The sequence below is a fragment of the Lepisosteus oculatus genome, chromosome 14, assembly GCF_040954835.1.
Source record: "Lepisosteus oculatus isolate fLepOcu1 chromosome 14, fLepOcu1.hap2, whole genome shotgun sequence".
NCBI lineage: Eukaryota > Metazoa > Chordata > Actinopteri > Semionotiformes > Lepisosteidae > Lepisosteus > Lepisosteus oculatus.
The window spans coordinates 5,389,237-5,406,713 of record NC_090709.1 but is presented as its reverse complement, the minus strand read 5'-3'; the positions used below and the strand labels follow the sequence as shown (position 1 = coordinate 5,406,713).

The 17,477-nt window shown below is 41.3% G+C and overlaps 1 non-coding gene and 1 pseudogene across 1 annotated transcript; one reads left to right on the top strand and one right to left on the bottom strand.

Moving 5' to 3' along the window:
* LOC102695046 (zinc finger protein 721-like) overlaps positions 1-17,477 on the top strand; it is a 1,154,024-nt pseudogene that overhangs the window by 88,217 nt on the left and 1,048,330 nt on the right.
* Positions 15,450-15,523, bottom strand: trnan-auu (transfer RNA asparagine (anticodon AUU)). The gene has a single exon. It is a non-coding gene; the product is annotated as a tRNA-Asn (tRNA).

The following is a 17,477-nucleotide window of genomic DNA, read 5'->3' as shown; positions in this document are numbered from 1 at the left end:
CAAGTCGTGGTCTTTAAAATGCTTTTGGTTTGAAGGCGTTCTGTGCTTCCATTGCGGAGATATGGACAAAAGCATATTCGTGCTTGGTCAAAAAAATGTCATAAAAACGAAAAAGTAAAGGCTGAGAAATCATCCACAATGTATTTTATACACAAAGCAAGTGTTTTTGTAACTCTAAGAGATTTCGTGAAAGCGCTACAGGCGTGCCAAAATCGTTTTCGAACTTCAAGCTAACTTTACCCCGGTTCCTATATAACCGCTGAGCCCGGACACACACAGCGTCTCCAGCCAGTGTTGGGGATGCAGTATATCAATAGTTTTTTTATGCAGAAGCTGGGATTCTTTTGCTATAATAATAATAATAATAATAATAATAATAATAATAATAATAATAATAATAATAAAGTGGATTATTGGAGTTAGTGGTTACTATGCTAACTGGCGCGAATGGCGCTTCTATTTCTTCTGTCTGCTCAAACACTGCTGGGCAAAGCTTAAATTAAAACCCTTTTTCTGAAACATTGAGTGTGAGGGGTAACAGGTGGAGTTTAAAGCCAAATAAAGGGCTGAATTGGATGAAAGTAGTAGATTGCGTGAGTGACGAGTAACAAGCTCGATCAGACCCAAACTCCATACGTGCGGTAAAGAGAAGAGTACAGATGCAGCCATTCAAAATGGGTGGGGTATTCCGCAGCATACCCCGGTGGGCGTGTCGCGGTGTCACGCAGTATCACGCGGTTAATCGCGTCATTTGATGCCATGCCGGAAACTATCCGCGTCACCTTGTAAAACCGCCGGGGGGAGCTTAACCTCTCATGTACAGCATTTGAGCTTTTAATTTTGAACTGTGTATTACAGCATGTTAATCATCAGTCATTAAAATGTTGGTATATTTTATTAAAGCAAGATTGCTCAGTTGGACAAAAGTACACAACCTACCTTTATCAGAAATATTTATGCATCAAAGCCTTTACCGAAGATGTTACTAATAGTATTAATAATGAATGACTTTGGACAAGCTGTATGCTCAAAGTATAATTTCTTTAGCACATTTGTACAAGCACTTGGAATCTGTCCAAGCCATACTTTGTCAGGCATTTAGTTTTACTTCAACGGGCATAAAAACTCCCTTGCTTTTAACAGGGCGTTTCATAATTTCTAGCTACAAAAATGATTTAAAATGCGACACCTATCATTCAACTAGAGCTCAAAATATCACAAGGATCCTCAAGAGCACAGCAAAGACTGTATTAAAAGATACTTGTATGTATCAACGCTTTCTTTTCCGTATACCAGATTTTATGGAATCACTTCAGAAGGGTGTCAGCCAGTCAGATTCCAGGAATCGGTACTTTAAAGGAAAAATACACACTGGTATTCCATTTCTCCCTAACGATTTTAAGCATCCAAGTATTTAACTAGCATGTGAAATAGCATGTGAAAAAGTGGTAGTTTTAAGCTTTTCTGCTAATATAATATGGAATCGCGTATCTAAAAAATTGAATAACGATATGATTATATTCGTGTACTGCGACAGGGCTGTGTAGGGCTGTTTCGCCTCTCTCTTCATGTGACTTCCCTTGTAGCCTACTGGTCTACGTGCCCAATTACCAACTCACGGGTTGTGTGTTCAAATCCAGCTGGTGCTGGACTTTTCTCTTAACAAACATTTCTTCGAAAAAATAGAATAGCGATAGTATGGACAGTCAATTGACTTTTTTATTTCAAAATATCACAACATGATCGATTCTAAGTCATTTTTGATAACAATGAATAGTCACCTTCTTGCCTTCTGACAACGGTCCCTGCTTCTGCTTCCTGGTTCTATTGTGTGTGTGTGTGTAATAGAGTAAATTTTTATAGAGAAATGGAGGCTGGACAGTATGCGTTACAATATAAACATTTATATTGATTTAAATCGCAAACATGTGTTTAATTATGTTTTTTTTATCATAATCAGGCTAATGTAACATAAATTGATACAGTATCTTTGTCTTCTAAGTATCTTAATAAACTTTCAGCATAACTTTCTACCCATTTAGATTTATATCTCTTGGGATTTTGGGATCAAACGTGGAAGGATTAGATTGTAATCATTTTTATTTTTCAAGTACGTTTTAGAAAAGTGTAATCTATACCTGCCCAGACTGAACGCCTTCCTATACCCCGCCTTTCATTCCTGTAATGCTCTTCCCCACGCACCCCAGCCGGGTGCTCTTCGGCCTCTGCCTGAGGCGAATGTATATTTTGATATTTACACCCGGCGCGGCACCGAGGGAGCGTCTGCATTTAAAACTTAGTTTTTAAAATTAGTCAAGCAATATGAAGCATCTCCTTTTACTTTTAAGTCCCTTAAATACATTGAGCACAGCTTTCTCACCACTTAAGATTGCTTTTTGATACCATCCTTACACAAAGCAGAAACTTTCCGATGACATACAGTACAAGTGGAAAGATTACAGATTTTAATAGTCTTTAATTTTGTTACGTTATACGTTTCATCTAAACAAACACCACAAAACTATTCTCGATTGTATGTCTGAATGTTATGTTACACCTACAGTAGTTCACTGCTTTAAATACATCGAATTAAGAAAGTTATGTGTAGCACTTTAGATCTTTTTTTCTGAACCAGGGAAAATCTGATCATGTTTCTCTATAACAATAATAAAAAACTTTATTTTACATATCACCTTTAAAAGTGGCATCTCAAAGCAATACAGTAGATCGAAAAACAGTTAAAAGGGACCAAAGTAAATACCAGGCAAACGCGTTTTTAATAAAATGCTTTTATTCATTCGGTTTCCATTGACAAAATTGTTTTTTTTCAATTCCTCTTGTCTAACAGGAATGTTTTGTTTGTGGTTAGACTAGAGGAAAAGAGCGCCTCCTTCTACGAAGCATTTCGTTGATCCGATCACAAATTCTTTTCCAGTCGCACGCAGTAAGGGTTGTAAAGCGCTGATTCTTATGGAATGTGTTCCGCCGGGGATTCAAAAAAAATATTTTTTTTAATCGAGTATCTAAGGAAAATTGCAGTATAACTTTGTTCATGCACATCATTATACAGTATCTCATTTTGTATTTCGATAAAAAAAAAATCGTTTGCCCAGCCACTATTGTTGTTATTGTTTTTATCCTGTAAAGCGCTTTGAGGAGCACAGCTTTCTCACCACTTTCTCACCTTCTCACCAAACCATCCTAACACAAAGCAGAAACTGATTGTATTTTCCGATGACATACAAGTGCAAAGATTACAGATTTTAATCGTCTTTTTTCTGAACCAGGGAAAAGCTGATCATGTTTCTCTATAACAATAATAAACTTTATTTAACATTTCACCTTTAAAAGTGGCATCTCAAGGCAATAAAGTAGATGGAAAAACAGTTAAAAGGGACCAAAGTAAATACCAGACAAACGCAAATGCGTTTTTAATAAAATGCTTTTATTCATTCAGCAGAGAGTGAGAGGGACATCCAGCAGAGAGAGAGACACACACCGGTTTTCATTGACAAAAAGTAATTGTTTTTTTTACATTTTTTTTACATGTTTTGTTTGTGGACAGACTGTCCACAAATGTGAGACTCTTTCTCAGACTTACATTCCCGAATGTCCTCCGCCCTGGTCAACAATCCTAGGAAGAACACGAAACAGCCTGTTAATAAAATTGTTACAATTTTGTTCGGTCAGTTCTTCCTCACAGAATTTATAGATCGCATCGATCAGTTCCTGCTTTGTGACGGGCTTAGCAGTTTTACGAACGTAGTCTTTCAACGAATGCCAAACCATCTCTATCGGATTTAGATCTGGTGATTCGGCTAGAGTTTTCACCCAGTTCACTCCTTCTGCTATAAGCCTCGCCCTTGCTGCTGTGTGTTTCGGATCGTTGTCTTGAAAGAGACGGTGCCTTGATCCAAACTGCTCCCTGATATATGGGGCGGCATGGTGTGTGACCACGACTTCCTCGAAGAATACACGGTCCATAATTCCTTCGAAAATAAGAAGTGGTCCCGGGCCTCTTCTAGATATACCCCCCCAGACGTGAACCTTCAGTGGATGTTTGGGCTTTGGCTTGTCCACTTGTCTCCCCTTTTTGCAAAATGCCATTGTTGAAAACTGTTCCAGAGCCACTGTTTCGTCGGTAAAAAGTACATCCTGAAATGCCTCCCCCTGTTCAATCCATTGGAGCGCTTGCTTGAGTCTTTCCTCTTTGTTTTTTAGTCTTATCATGGGGCATGTGTTGGTTTTTCTGTATCTCCATCCAAGCCTCCTGCGTACTCTTCTTATCGATGTCAGGCTAATGGTTGCACCAAGGTCAGCCCAGAGCCGTCTTTGGACTTGCATCGCCGGTAGCTCATCATTTTCATCAGTCAGTTTGTCGATAGCTCGCACAATAGGACTTGAAAAAAAAGAGATCAACAGTTAGTTTTAAAAATAATGTGCGTAGTTGTATTTACATGCAAGAAAGGTATTTTTAGAAATTTATTTACCTTTGAATCGTCCTCGGTTTAGATTCTCTTTGCCTCCTCTCCCCTTTATAATGCCGTCTCACTGTGCTTTCAGAAACGAAGCCAACTGCTGTACATCGAAGCCAACTGCTGTACAATGTCCCGTGTTGACTTCCCGTTTCTTTTCATCTTCATTATTTGGTGTGAGAGAGTCTTCGTGATTTTGGTCATTGTCCGTCTCCTTACCAAAGCGATACAGTGGTGCAGCTTGAATTCTGTACCTATATACTGTATGATATGGTACAGATAAAACTTACACCATACCGATGAGCTAATGCCAGGGAAAGACACTCCTATTTTATTTAAAACACAATACGCCAGGAAATGTGTCTGATGCATTAGCAAGTTAAAACAATTGGGTCGAAAACCTGGGCGTAACACCATTTCCTTTTTCTGATCACTCGCTTTCTGGATACACGTCTCACCTGTCCTGTTCTTTGTTTTCCTGGTTTGCTGATTAAGCCTGCTGCGGTCCACTCCTACCCTCACACCTAAAGAATACTATTTTAAATTTCTTGGCGCAGTTCATTAACCATTGTATGTGCTGTCCGTGCCCAAAATGCAATTTTAAAAAAAGTCAAAAACCGCGCTCAAAATGCAATTTAGAGCTCTCTGGCAAGAGGAGACACCCAAATCAATGTAACATGCCACAGTTTGTGCATGAACAGGGTTATACTGCCTATTCCCTTTGATACCCGATTAAAAAAATAAAATAAAAAATGTTTTGAATCCCCGGCGGAACCAGGCATCCATATGAATCAAGTAACAGGTTTATTCCATGCTGAAAAAAAGAAGAAAGAAAACACATTCCATAAGAATTGACTGAGCTCCAATTCTTTTTATGCTCAGCTACTAAGATTTCCCTTCAGTGGTAAAATTCAATATCTACAACGGGCACAGTAAAGACGTTTACTGTACTGTAAGTCTTTCTACGACAGACCAACGGACTACGAGTGCCCCTGTCGGTCAACCAATCACATACCGCAGTACCCCGCATCATCATGCGTCACGATGCGCGACGCCGTAGCCAATTACTTCCGGTACGTGTCTGTACCGCGCACTTTGAATGGCTGCATCTGTACCTCCTTGTGATGCATCAAGAATACACAAAACTACGGAAGCCCGTTTCTGCCAGGAAGTGGAAAAAAAACGCGCTATGGTATCTCATATTTGCGATTTCGAAATTAACCCCATTTAATTCTGTCCTTTTGTTATTGTAATGGATTCAGGTTCTAGGGCTTGTGCACTTGCCGCTCCCGCCCTAGTTTGTACCTCACTGTATAGGCTCGAACCCAGGTCTTGCCAACTAAGTTACGGCAGCGTGGGGAGTCTGGTGAGGGCCACAACTTCCTGGGGTGTGAGCGCCAGCCGCGGCTGGGTGTCAGACGGGTTGTCCGGCCAGCTGGCTTATATTCTACACAAGCCAGCACGTGTGAGCTTTAAGAGAAGCAGGACGCTGGTACCTGAAATGGACTGGCAGTGGCAGGCCGACTTGGTGAACATGAGAGACTACAGTGAGTTCAACGATGGTTTCTGTTACATCTCCTCACATATAGACATGTTGTCTAAATATGCCTGGGCCGTGCCACTGAAAAGTCTGGAGGTGTCGTGACAAGTGATTTCCGAAATATATTTCAAGAGGGTCGTACTCCTAAAATGCTACAAACTGATGACAGAAAAGAATTTCTTAACAGGACCTTCCAAAATTTTCTCAAATGTGAGAATATTGAACAATTCATTATGGCCAGTGATGTGAAGGTTAGTGTAATAGAGAGGTTTAACAGAACTTTTTCCACAGCACGTTTCATTTCATGTATGAGCTGATCGATGTTGCAGTAGTACCCTCTAGGTAAGGTACATGTTCATCAGCGATTAGACTATATGGACAGAAAATCTTCATCTTGATCAAACATGTTTAGCGTATGCGGATAGTGCAGCTCGACCAGACCCACTTCCCAGCTCCTGTCCAGGTCAATCGCCTTTGCCAGATGCTCTGTGAAGCACGCGCTGTTGTTCTTTGGAAACATCTTTGAGGATGAATTACTGGCCAGCGTAACCTAGAAGACATTGTGGTTCATTTTTCAGCACCTCTATATTTCTTTGACCTCGGAAGCCTTTACCCAACTATTGAATTTATTGCTCTATCTGCGCCACTTTACCAAAATCTGTTTGTTTTTTTCACGCCCCCTGGCTGCTTTAATCTTTTGGATGCGATAGACGCTCTCAGAATTGGGGTTTATCTTCTGTAGCTGTTCTGTGTAGAAAGAGCCCTTAATGTCATCGCCTGTGTAGTCCTGCAGTTTGTAATAGGGTCTTAGAGCCGGGGTCTGCTCTTTGACAATGAAAATTTCATCTGTGAAGGTCTGTTCATACCCCTTCTCAAACATTCCCATTTTATTTTGGACACCCGCACATGATCACCTACATTAAATGAAAACTTTGACGGTTTTCGCTTAAAGTGTTCGCCATAGACGGTTCTCCGCATCTCAAGGGAGTTATCAGTCGTAACAGAAGCCGTGGGTCGTTTAATAGTCATGTGGTAACTATGATTATAAAAGTAAATAAGATCAGACAGATCGATATATCGAAAGGTGTTTTTGTGTGTCAGGTACCTCCACATTTTTGTTTTAATAGTTTGGTTAAACCTCTCTATCACACTACTGCTCTGTGGGGGAAGGAGGGACAACACCATTGGTTGAAAAGGGGGCGGGACATGGGGTTTTAAAGTTTTGACAGACGCTGCACACCACAGTGGGGCAGACTTGAGTTTTAGTAGCTCTCAGTTTCCAGCATTGGCTAGCAAGGTGCCCGGTACGTTGATTTCGGCCATTGCCCCTGTGAACACATCCCAATCTTTTAGCTTCTTACCGGCCTCAACTGATTGCTGTTGTGTGAGAGCCCTGACAAGATCAATCATGTGAGAGCCCTCAACGGGTGCCCCCTTGTACACAAATTTTCCCGGCTATTAACGGTTTATTGTGTGCCATAGTCTTTAACAATATCTCGGCATTTCTCTGGAACCACTGAGACGCACTGTCTAAAATATACCCAAAGTCAGCGTCAGTCGATGACGGCTGTTGTGGTAATGCGTGTGATAGATCGGCGGGTGCATTTTCGGATCGTACAACAGTTAAAGTCCCCTCTTCAGAAACCTACTGGCATACTAATGTCAAATACCGTTGTAACAGCTGATTATATAATTTCACGTTTTCATATTCAGGCAGATGCGAGTTCTGAAAAATGTCTCTCATTTCGTCATCCAACCTGCGGGTTGTTATTTTTCTCACATCGGTTTCTTTGCCGGACCAGTCTAGGAGTCGATCGAGCTGTTTTTGAGGTACAAGGTACATTTTTTTTCAGTGTGGTCCATTATCGGTGTTGTAGAAGCTCCGTACTACAATACTCAACAGTGTCCCGATAAAACTGCCGGACTGGTTCACCAAGAGTCTCTTTCTTTTAAGAGAAAGACCCCTTTGACTCAAAGTCTTTAAAAGCTTATGCTTTCTCTTCAGGGTCCCAAACTGCTTGGCAGGCTTAGCTATTGCCTGTACAAGATCATCTAAAGCCCCACAGAGAATAGCTTTCCGGTGACTGGGGCTGGCTTTTACCAGAAAATGCAAGTGTCAGGTTTCTCCGAACGCGTGAAGACATGACGACGGCCCGAACGTGTTTTTTTGACTGAGTCTGTGGTTGCGAGATCACCGACTTTTAGATTCTTTAAATACATAAGCCACAGGTACATCTGGGGGGAAAAGACCTGTTCACAAGCGATAGTCATCTGGGGTGTCGGCATTTAAATCAACCAACAAGTAACCGAAAGGTTTTTTAGTAGCCTCATCAAACGCTTCCAAAAAAATCTGGCTTTACCGGGATACATATGCCGTGACAGGGTTGTAATCTGTAGTTTATCTCTAGGGTTTTTAAAACAGCATCATGTACTTTGTATTTAACGCTATGGTTCTACTTTTCCGGCCTTGACAAAACACATTTTGGACGATATACATGATGCTGAGGTTTCAGTGGTGTACGTATTTTGTAAAAGCTTTTTCTATCTCATTATTTCCACACGCAGACTCCATCAAATCATCAACTATAATCAAATTTACTCTATCCGGTGGCAGTAGCTGGTCATCGGAAAACGACGTCGGTAGCCCTTCTATAAACTGAATGTATGGAAATTTCACAAGCAACTCAGCGGATAGAGCTTGCCAGCAGCTGTAACACCAGACTATGTTTTCGGGTTTACGAGTCATAACAGTATCACTATTCTCCAAGAGCTGTTTTATAAAATAACTTTTACCGCAATTCGAGGGTCAGGAAAAAATGCATGAAAAAGGGTGTTTTAACCTGACATCCATCGTGTTAATATCCGTAGGGCAACGATGTCAAATTTTCTTGCAGCACCCGCTTGTCGTACACCACCTTCTGGGTTTTCTTTAAGGTCCGGGTCTCAATGCGCCAATCCTTTTTAACACGCACGATCATCGGCTGTTGAATAGAAATGTGTTTAAATTCCCGGCACTCTGCATAAGGATTAATGCCATAGTCAAAAACCAAGTCCCGCAGACTCTCAAAGTTAACTTTTTCACAATTGTTCACATTGAGCGTAATGCCTTTCACCTTTAAACAGGCTTTCCCACCAGACAGCTTGTACCCGTACGACTTGGGTCCTGTTGATGCAAACTCGGTGATGTGTTGTCCAGCATCGATTTCGCTGGTCAGCTCACCCAAATAGTCACCCAGCCCCGGATTCCACTCACCCTCCCGGCTCACAAAGATAACGGAATCTGTGTCGTGGTACAGACAGTGGCCTTGCAAAGCGTTTAGCAGATTGTATAACTCCCAGCGGGCATAGGCGGTTGTAAAGCTAGCGATGAAAATGTTAGTGTTTGAATGGCCTGTATAGTGGTGTTTAGTGTTTCCACGTAACACAGGCTGTGTTTTCATTGATAAACTCGCAGGCTGACACCTCATGATATGGCGTAAATAAGTACCTGAACAATTCATCGGGGTTTCTCACAATGGTGGTCTGTGGTAAATTGTCTCTTTGCCCATACTTCCCCCACAAACTGTTCAAGGCAATTTTTGAAAGCTGTCTTTTGGCCGGATTCTTTTTAATGTTGCCGGGGTCCAGCCGGACACCCTCTTTTTCATAATATTCGCTGATATATCTTTGTTGTTTCGCGACATCTGTACACCCCTCTGGAAACCCCAAAGCTTCCTGTTTCCCTTTCAGATGCAGTTTGATGTAGTCGGTAAAAAGATTGTGTGAGGACTTTTCAAAATGTCAAATTTCATAAATTTTACCCACTCTATACCCCAGATCTAAGGCCATAATTCAGGGGGGCACCAGACACCAGTCAAGGCGCGATCTTCATCACCGTGCTCACAGGGGGTGGTCTGTTTTGTTTCACCACATGTACGACAGTGTTGACAGTTTTTTTTGTCAATTTTGGTTGGAAGAACTGGAAAGTACAAACATCTGGGTGGGTAAACTTTCACCTTTGCTCAACCGAAATATTGTTTTAAATCTCCAAAGTTCTTATAAATTATTCGGGGGTGCCCCAGTGGGTATTTTTTAGTTTTGTTCACAAATGGATACAGACTGGTGAAATCATAGTAATGGATTTTTTCACCGGGCTGCGCTGTGTAATGCAAACAAATCTCATTTGTTCTCCCCCAAAAAAGCGACTCGCTGTTAAAAATTTACCCAAGTCTCCATTTTCAACAAGCATGTCTCTGAACTTGTGCTCCCACAAAACACGCACGTTAAAACCTCTCATTTTGAGAAAATTAATTTTCACCATCGTCTTTCTGTACAACCAACCAAAAGTAGTGTTTGTCAGCGGATTAAAATCGTTTAAAATCGTTTTTACAATAACAAACGCTACAACCGTGAAAAAAGCAACCATTGAACTCAAAGGCTGTCGGCACTCCGTCAATTACAGCATAACCATCCAGAAAATATGGGCCAACCTTGAACTCACCGGCCGTGGTTAACGCGTGTTGGATTTTAACGGGCTCTGTGTGTTCGATGTACATAAGCCATTGAATGCTGGGTGTAGAAAATCGTTTTTGCTGGCGGTGGTAATTTTCATGGGGTAGCAACGCAATCGTCTCTTCCTGTAAAAACATAAGTCTGAACATGGCCATGCAGACACTAGCGATGGTCACAAACTGAAAGGGGTCGATGCAGACAACACAGGCGGCCCCTGACTCAGTCATGCGTGTCTGTCTGGTCATATTCATGACCTTGTCCCGAAACCTGATACAGCCTTCTCTTAGAATTGCCACATCCAACTGGCAGTAACGTTTCAACTCTCTCTGTAAGTTAAACACACTTCCCCTGCATTCTTCTTACCAAACCAAAAACTCAGCTTTCTTGCTCGGCAGCATGTAGTTAACGCCGTAAAGTTCTGGCGGCGGCATCGGTCCGACATAATTTTGGTTTTCTGAAGTGTTCATCAAGTGTGGAAAATTCCCCTTAGCCCCAGGGAACCCCATGGCGGCCGGCAGTTTGCTTAATTTCATAGGCAGAAAGTTTAAAGAATCGATAAATCTGATGTTCAGAGCTTTTACGGTCATACACATTATCTTGCCACCCTGATTAATTAGTTCAACGTCCATCTTTTCAGCTAACAACTGTCTGATTACTAGGTAATTGTCATATCCCTTGCCATTGTGCGATATGAACGTATGGTTTTTAAAACGTCTATCGATAAATTTACACACAAAATCCTTTAGACAAGTTTCACCATAAAATTCCCAGCTTCGTTTATTGTCAATATGAAGGGCGTGGACGTAATTTGGTATGTGTGTCCCTGTTTCTTGCATGCATTCAAAGTAGAAAAAAATGTACTTGTTTGAAATTTAGGGGTTGTCCAAAGGCGGTATGTAGCACAAATGTGTGTCTGGGGTGTCGATCACGTTGTTACAACACGAGCAGTTTCTCTTTACATTTGTGACATTTGTGGTTATAAACCCGACATTTCTCACAAAAGACCCTGCGCTCACACTTACTCACACCCGTCGCCGCATTCCGCAAGTGTCTCGCCAACCCCTGAGAGCTACGACAAAAGACCTTACAGACCGGGCAATTCTGAATTTCTGCATCAATTTTGCAATACTGGGGATCTAAACAGGTTTTACAAGCTTTAACACAGGCGTGTGCGTTCTTGTGGCTATACGCCGCGTGGCAGTTAGTGCAAAAATACGCCGCCCCCACAAAAGCTTTAATATTTAAAACCCCATAAAAATGCTCTTCATGCAGTAGAACAAAAAGTATTTTAGAAATTTGGTGGTGTGGGTCCCGTTGTAAAATATTTCCAATCACCCTGGTCGTGGTACAAAATTTTAATGACCACCTTTAAATGTTTTTCAAAAGCGGTAATGTCTGACAAACTAATTTTCCGATTCTCTGGAAAACCCAACTCTTTGTGCATTCGTTTAGCGCCCTGTAACATTTCCCCATCGGTACAACCCTCATTCAACAAACCGTACACACTCCCGGCGAAACACAGATTACCGCCCGTGTAATGTAAGTCGATAAGGTGCGCTTTTTTCTGAGCAATTACCCGGCTGTACAGAACGGATTTAAATCTTCGGCGGGCACCCCCCTGCATATTCCTAACTATCGTCACCACTAAGCGGTGGCTGTCATTGGTGAGAACCTCTGTGTGGCTCTTTTTTGCAATGCTAGATCAGATCGCCCAGTGTGGTTTGCATGGCTTTAGACACGGGGAGCGGAAGGGGTTTATGAATGCTTTTTCAGATGCCGCAAAGTTTCTCAGCAATTTTGGGGTGGTGGTTACGTGTACCGAACTAATTTTCCGCACCAACATTTAATTGTTGAATGCAAACAGGAGCCAGTAACGCGTGTGTGCTGCGTTGTTTCAGTGTTTGAAAACCCCCACTTGAAATAAAGAGGTTCACATTTCACATACTGGAGTCTGTAACTTGCGTAAAAAGTGCTGCTGCGCTGTTTCTGTGTTTGAAAACCCCCTGTTGAAATAAAGCGGTTCACATTTCACATGGTGTTTGTCCTGCGAATTCTTTCCGTGAGACTTTACGCAGTCAGTCAGTGTGTGTGTGTGCTTGCACCCCTGCTGCTTTTGAGACTCAGCTTGTGCAGCGTATAAGCAGCCTGGCCGGACAACCACTCGGCCACCCGGCCGCGGCTAGCGCCGCTCACACCCCGGGATCTCGCGGCCCGCACCAGACTCCCTGCGCCGCCGTAACTACCTGATTTCCTAGGGTTATAATAGAGCGCATTCAACCCCACGGCAGACATGGTCCCCTTACAAACCAATACACACTTTCACACACCTAAAGCGAGGGATGCACTGCCTTGGGGCTTTGGGACCCTGAGGCTCCGGACCGACCGGCCGGGGGGGAGGCGGGAGTTCCAAAAACGACACACCATTGGCTCCTGAGGGGGTGGGACATGCACAAATAACAACACACCATTGGCTGGCAAGGGGGCGGGACAGCCAACCACCGCAGACGACCATTGGCTGGAAAAGGGGGCGTGGTACCTGTCAAAAGTTTGACGAAAGGTGTCGCTTTATACTACTAACAGGTCTGTTTTGAGTCTCATGATGATTCTCTTCTGGATCTGAAAAAAAACAAGCAAATTTGTTTCCGATGTATTTAACAATTTGATCAGATTTTTTCAGGTGAATGCAGTCGATACATTCAAGTTTTTATATGATGACAGGACCTACACTTAGGGCTCAGTACTGATAACACTGCTGATATTGATAGAGTCGAAATAAGTGATGTATTGACAGCTTTATCTGAGGCGAGAAGTCCTAGAACACCTACAAAAATGTTAGGATTCAGAGGAAGAAATATTTTTCTACCTCACCCAATCCTATTGCATTAACGAGGCTGAAGTTGGCTGCTTATTCGCCACCTTCTTCTTCGCGTTTTTCGTTCCACCTTAAGTGCTGCTGCTGTGATGTTATGCCGCCTTTTGCCTGTAGATGGCTCTCTATAGTCATTTTTAAAAATACTAATCCGAGTTGATTACTGCACATATCCCCAGTAAAGGGGAATATGTAAGTAATGATTATCCAAATTGCATTTTTGTATGAAACACATTTCAGAAAATCGAAAACCAATTTTCAAAACTCACAATAACACAAACTGGCATGTTAGACAACAAGTAAATAAGACAAAGGCAAAACGTGAAGTCTCAAAATCTTGCATTTTGCAAGAAATGTTATTATAGTAGTTTACAATGGGACATTTAGAACATGGCATATGAGAATATATGGTTAACGGAGGATGAGCAAAGGGTGATGACACTTTCTGCTTATTGCTATGACCCTCCCTCCTGATTATAAAATCGTCTCACAATTCTGCCACTGAGGTGTGAGACACAATGTAACAGACTCTCAAAATCCTGAACTTCAGGAAATGTTGCTGTACCATTTTTAAAATATGACCCTCTGAATATGGCATGAGAGAATTCATAGGGAAAAGCTAATTGCTCTTTCTGTTGTATTGCGATGGCCCCTGTTTAGAAAAAAAACATCTCAGAATTCTGACACAAAGGTGTGAGACACAATGTAACAAATTATGAAAATCATGAAGTATAAGAAAATTTACTGTACCATTTTTTTAATATGACCGTCTGAACATGGCATGTGAGGATTTATAGTCAACAAAATAGCACCTTTTCTGCTGATTTACTTTTTCCCTCCTTCCTCGTTACCAAAACATCTTAGTATTCCGACACTATGGTAAGAGACACAAAATCACAAATCACAAATCACAAATCCATGTGAGGATTTATAGTCAATAAAATAGCACCCCTTCTGCTGAATTACTTTTTCCCTCCTTCCTCGTTACCAAAACATCTTAGTATTCTGACACTAAGGTAAGAGAAGATTTGTAATTACAAAACTTCTCTGTTGCATTTCTGCGTTGTGACATTCTGAACATGGCATGTTAAAGTATATAGCAAACCTAGATCAGTACAGGTTAAATGTAATTCATAGTGATTTATATTTTTTTAATTCTTTCTAAATGAAAAAAATATGTTTTTCAGTGATTATGACACTTCGCTATTACATAAAATATGCTTCAATGCCAAAATAAATAATAATGGAAAAAATACCCACAGTGGACATTCATAGTTGCGATTATAGGAATGTTATATATCAGGTGAGTAGCTGTGTCAGCATGCGTAGGCTGCAAAGGAAAAAGTAAAGGATTATTCCATGCTGAAAAGAGAAGAAAGGAAACATAACATGTTGGCTGTGGAGCCTTCTTCAGGTGTGAGAAAGACAGGTCAGTAAGCAAAGATAATTTTCTTTATCTTTGCTTACTGCAGTTTATCTTTGATGACAACATCAAAGATGTTAGGAAGTTTTACAGCTAACAGCTCCACATCAACTTCCTTTTATAACTAACCTCATCAGATCCCTCAACTCCCAACTCTTCCAATTTCTCACTTCAGAGAAGGATAAAAAACTCAATCATCCTCTACAGAGAAAAACCATCAACACCCCTGCCACCTCCACCAATCCTAACCTTGTTTTTACTATACCCTCTGACCTTTCCCTTTCACCCCTTTGCATCCTCAGCTAACATATTTTAAAATTACAATAGACTGTATAGTATTTATGTTTAAAATTAAGGTAAATATGTCAAAATATCAAAATCCAACTGCACAGTGCTATCTTAACAATGCTTGTCAAGTCTCAAACAAACCTGCATAGTATTTTTAAAATATTTCAGCAGAGGATTCAACTGGATAATTTGTTTTGGGTGAATATGGTTTTCTGGGGAGTTGCAATGTTGGGCATTATTGGACATTTCTCGGTGACCCTGACACGTGTTACACACTCGCATTTCCTGCAAATATTAAAATGGTTATGGTTTCGCTGAGAAATCCAATCGGCTGAAGACAACGTTTACATCGCAAAAGAATCCCGTCCCTGGGTGGACTCGAACCACCAACCTTTCGGTTAATAGCCGAACGCGCTAAGCGATTGCTCCACAGAGACTGACTGGTGTGTTCTTTTCTCGAATCAGAGGTTTTCGGTTAAAAAAAAATCTCTTACCGTTTATTTTGCCAGATGGTGATATTTCTTCTGCACTGTTAACCAATAATTGAATTTCATTTTTCGCAAGCTGTGTGAATTTCATCAAAAACAAGTTTTCCAGAAAGGAAATGAACACATGCATTTAACGAAATCAAGCCCTTTGTGATTGCCCGAAATGGTACGTTCTGTACTACAAGATAGGAAGAAAGACACGGCTGGGATTTGAATCTCGGTTCTTTTGTTTAATAGAGAAGCGCTTTAACCAACTAGGCTACGGTGACAGGACACCCATCACCTTTTACAGCCGCTTGGACACACCGCTCTGAGACATCTGCGTTCAGTAAGCGTTTAACCAGCGCTCAGAGCAAATTGCCTCTTTTACATAGCAGCCCCGACACTGAGAAACGAAGAGAACTGGCTTTTATCTGGCATTTCCATGTCCAATGCGTTTGACATCTCCCAAGGGCGACAGAGTTCTTTTGCCACACTATTTCTTCTTCTTTTTTTATTTCTGTACGCTTTGATAAAAAACGAGAAATCATGCAAGGGAAAAATGTCTTTTTTTTCATAGAGAAAACGTGCACCAGGAAATGTTGTGTTGATAAGAAATGATTTAACATGAAACGTGACCTAATTTATCGGAGCAATTGCTCAACCAGCAAGGTCTGGAGAGGTTGGAGAGTCTGGTGGATGTGATAATTATACGGTGTTGTGAAAGAAAACAGTCTTTCTTTGAATTCTCAGTCAATCGGAATTTCAGTGCGAAACATAAACCCCTTGTCTGATTTAAAGAGATTATATTTTAAAACTCATAAAAAATCAGAAAACACATGTTTCTCACTTTGAAATTTTAGACGGAGCGGTGCATTACTAGTAGCGACGCTGAGCACCCTATGGGGGAATTCAGGTCATGTGAAATCCCAGCGGTTTAATAAACAACGCGTCTGGTTTCGGATCATAAGATTGTAGGTTCGACTTCTACCTGGCTCGTGTAAATTTTATTCAAGCTCCTCAGTAATAATGTATATTATGTAATGAACCGCACCTGAAAGCAAACGTTGGGTCTGTTTCCTTTGTTTTCCAGCATGAAATAGCAAATCGTTACAAAAAGCAGCTGCTAATGTCCAATAGCGTTTTTTTTTTTTCAAATTACATTTTCAGGCTTCAGACACTTTTTAATAAAACAAAAGTGTCCGGAAACACATTAACTTTCAGGTTTGCTTGAACCTGTATTAAAAAAAGTTATCTGAAACTTCCGGGATTCCATTATCTGATGTAGCTGTCTCTAAAGTTGGACGTGATGTTTAGCAGATGTGAACTGTGCCTTTTCACTTAAAAAAAAAAAGTTCTTTTTTTCCCCTTCACTCCAATGCTGGAGACTGTAAGCCTGTGTGAGCTCCACACTGCGTGTCCTGTACTGCCCTATTTTGTTTAGATTATCTATGTGGTGTACAGATAGAACTCAACTGCATGGTGTGAATTCCGTGTTCAGGACCAGCAGAACCTGAAAAAGTAACAGCTGACCTCGACATGATTTGAACACACAGCCTCCTGATCTGGCGTCAGACACGCTACCATTGGGCCATGAAGTCATGGCTGTCTGTGCCTTTGAATTCCCCAAAGGAGACAAATGAGCTTCACAAAGAAAAATCTGTGAAGAGCGCAGCTCTTCCGAAGAGAGTCTTTTCTTCCCAGACCACATTTTATTCTTCCTGCGCAGCTCTTGTGTAGGTGTTGTTCTCAATTACAGATCCAGGAACACTGATTGTTTTTTCTATTTTTTTAAATTAAGTACCCCATGGTGCAACGGTAGCACGTCTGACTCTAAATCCCCAAGTTCATTTTCAAAGTATATCGGAGTCAACTGATACTGATCAGGTTCTGCTGCTACTGAACCCGCAGTCTTCACCTTAAA